This window comes from Pteropus vampyrus, unplaced genomic scaffold (genome assembly GCF_000151845.1).
Source record: "Pteropus vampyrus isolate Shadow unplaced genomic scaffold, Pvam_2.0 Scaffold229, whole genome shotgun sequence".
Classification (NCBI taxonomy): Eukaryota; Metazoa; Chordata; class Mammalia; order Chiroptera; family Pteropodidae; genus Pteropus; species Pteropus vampyrus.
Window position 1 is genome coordinate 1,241,706 of NW_011889010.1, and position 3,024 is coordinate 1,244,729.

A 3,024-nucleotide genomic window follows, 5' to 3' on the forward strand; every position below is an offset into this window, starting at 1 on the left:
CAGGAGAGCTAGTATTGAAAGCAGTGGAGCTTCTCAGGGTAGAAAACTTACTTTGAGTTGACGAGGAAGGAGACTTGAGGAGGAAGTATTTGAACTGGTCCTTGAATAGAATTTGAGTTTAGAGAGGTAAGGAGAATAGAAGAAATGGTGTTAGAATTAGAAGGAATAGCTTTAATATAAGGCATATAGTCAGAAGACGTTGGACTCAGAAGGAAACAAGTAGTTCAATTTAATTGGACTATACATTGAATTAAGGATAATGGTGAAAGATATGGTTAAAAGTACAGATTAGTGAAAGATCATAGGAGTTCTTGAGTGTAAAACAAGGACTTTATTAGTTTTGTAGACCTTGAGAAGTCATTTGGGGTCATCATTAAAAATAGGAGAGAGGCTTTGGCAAAGTTTACTTTTAAGTCCCGTCTCTTCCACTTACTATTTAAATGCTTAAGTTAGAGACCTCAGAAAGTTGGTTTCCTCATCTTTAAATAAGACTAACAATGTGATCTTTCTGGGTTGCTGTAAGAATTAGGGATGATGTGAATGAAGTGTCTGTCCTGTAGAAATAATTCGCTGTGTTAGCAGTTGTTATCCATAGAATGAAGAACCTTTAACCGGTGAATTCCAGGGTTGCTTTCTGTGCTGTGTTGCTGTGATCTTAATTAAATGTGATATATTTGCTCAGAGTATTATAAAATCTTAGTCCAAAGTAACCTCAAAGGTGTTCTAGTTCACTCCCTATCGAGGGCAAGTATCCCCATTACAGCCTTCCTCATTGTGTTCCAGAACGTCATTCATCTCCCTTCTTGGGGGAACTTGCAATTATGAGAAAATGGCTACTTTTCAAAGCAATCCTTTGCTTTGCTGAACCCTTCATGTCATGAAAAGTTTTCTTTATATTAATCTAAAATCTGTCACCTTCTAACTTCACAGATTAGTCTTCTAACCCTTTATTTCAGATCTATTAAACAGTAGTACTTCCTTCACATGGCAAATCTTAAATATCCAACATGCTTAAATAGTTTCTTTTCATGGATTTCTTCTGAGTACTTTCATTTCTAGATCAAATTTCCTTGGGTCTTTTATCTACTCATCATTTGACGTAATTACAAGATTTCTTACCCTCTTGATCGGCTTTCTATGTGTGAATCCCAACTTTTAAATGTCATTTTGAATCTGTGGTTCCCAAAACTAAATAGAGTCACACCGATGAGACCTATTTAGAGACAAGTTCATCAGATCTTGTTTGATTTAGAGTTCGGACCAGTTCATTAGCTGTTGCTTTATAAAATACACACAGCCAAGTCCAACTCCAAAACATTCTGATTGACTAGGTCTGGAATTGAGCCCATATATTTGCATTCTTAAAAGGACACAGATGATATTTGCCTGAGGCTGAAAATTACCTATTTAGACACTATACTCAATTAGCAAAGGAAGACATAATGTACATGGTGGCCACATAACACTATTTGTATGTGCCAAATCTAAGAACAGTTAAAACCTCTAGAGTTTCTTTTTAGCCCTTTCCTAAATTTGTACACTGCATTTTTCTAGGACCTAGAACTAAGACTTTATATTTATTCCTATTACATCTCATCTTTGCCATTTCTGACCATCATCCTATTTGGTAGAATCTCATATTGTTTTCAATCTCACATACCTTATTTAGATAACCTTTAAGGATTTATTTGTTCAAGGTAGGCATTCCTGAATGATAAATACAACTAAAGCTTCAGATTCAGGTCTGTCCTTTATTTATCACCACTCTTCTCTGGTGAGGGTTATGTATTGCTCTCTCTTTTTCATACTTGAAGTATTTGTTATTTCGCCTAATGCTTTGAGTCACTTTCCCCTTCTCTGTTATAATGACACATGCCTATAGAGTTGGAGGCTGAGATAGAATAGGTCTTAGAATGCTATAAAATAAGAGCAGAGCCTCCTGGCCTAACACTTAAGTGATGGACATCTCTTAGCCCTTTGCAAGCATCCCATAAAATAATAATGGTGTAGCTTAGGCTGATTTTGGCTGCCAGTATCAGGAACCCCAACTTGAAATGTCTTAAATAATAAGGAATTCATTATCTCACATAGCAAAAACTCCAGAGGTAGGACAGTACCGAGGTGAGTTAATTCAATAGTTTTCTAATGTCGAAAAAAATCCTACTTTATGTTCACCTTTCTGTTCTGCCACCCTCAGCATCTCCTCTCAGGCTAACATTCTTCAAGGTCCCAAGGTGGGTGCTGCAGTTTTATAATGACATGCAGACATGACAACATCCAGGAGTGGACGAGGGGCCCTTTCTTCTTCTTCTTCATCTCTTTTTAGAATCCTCTCATCAACATCCTTTCCTATCTCCTTTGCTTGAGCTCTGTCACATGTCCCAGCTTAAAGCAATCACTGGCAAAGGGAACTGGACAAATTATGAATCACCCTCAGGTCTAGTGCTAGAGCTAGATCTAAAAATGGGGGCCACCTCCCCTGAAGCCATTGGAGGGTTTGATACCTGGTACAAATTGGGGGTTCATGAGCCAGACCTAAACAAAATTGGGATTTGGCAAGTGAGGAAAAAGGTAAGTGTAGGAATCACTTCTGGATAGACAACTACCAGTGTTCATTATCCTACTAAAGCTCAACAGCATTTTCTTTCTTCAGAGAGTAGATATTGTTATTATGCCACTGAAAATGTTATCAAAATAGTGAGATTCTGTGAGGAGTGGCTGGTTGCTGAAGATCAAGCAACAATTTTATAGGGCGAAGATAACAGTATAAACTATTCTGCTGATCCCAGGGTAACGTTTTATTTCTCTCTAAAGCAGATTAATTAAAGCCTAAGTTTTAAAAAAAATTTGTGCATGACTCCAGATGGATCTTCTGGTTGTGTTTGTTGGCCCTATCTTCGAGTGTTCTATCCGTGATGAGAAAGGAGAACTCAGCTTCTAGAAGCAACAGATTCTTTATTTTTAATTCTTTTCCTTCTGTCTGACAATCTTACAACAACTCATTTAAAAAGAGTTAACATTATG

General features: G+C 37.2%; 1 protein-coding gene across 4 annotated transcripts in view; it reads left to right on the forward strand.

Annotated features, from left to right (window-relative positions):
- Positions 1-3,024, forward strand: part of INPP4B (inositol polyphosphate-4-phosphatase type II B) — a 610,870-nt gene that overhangs the window by 61,661 nt on the left and 546,185 nt on the right. The window lies entirely within an intron of this gene.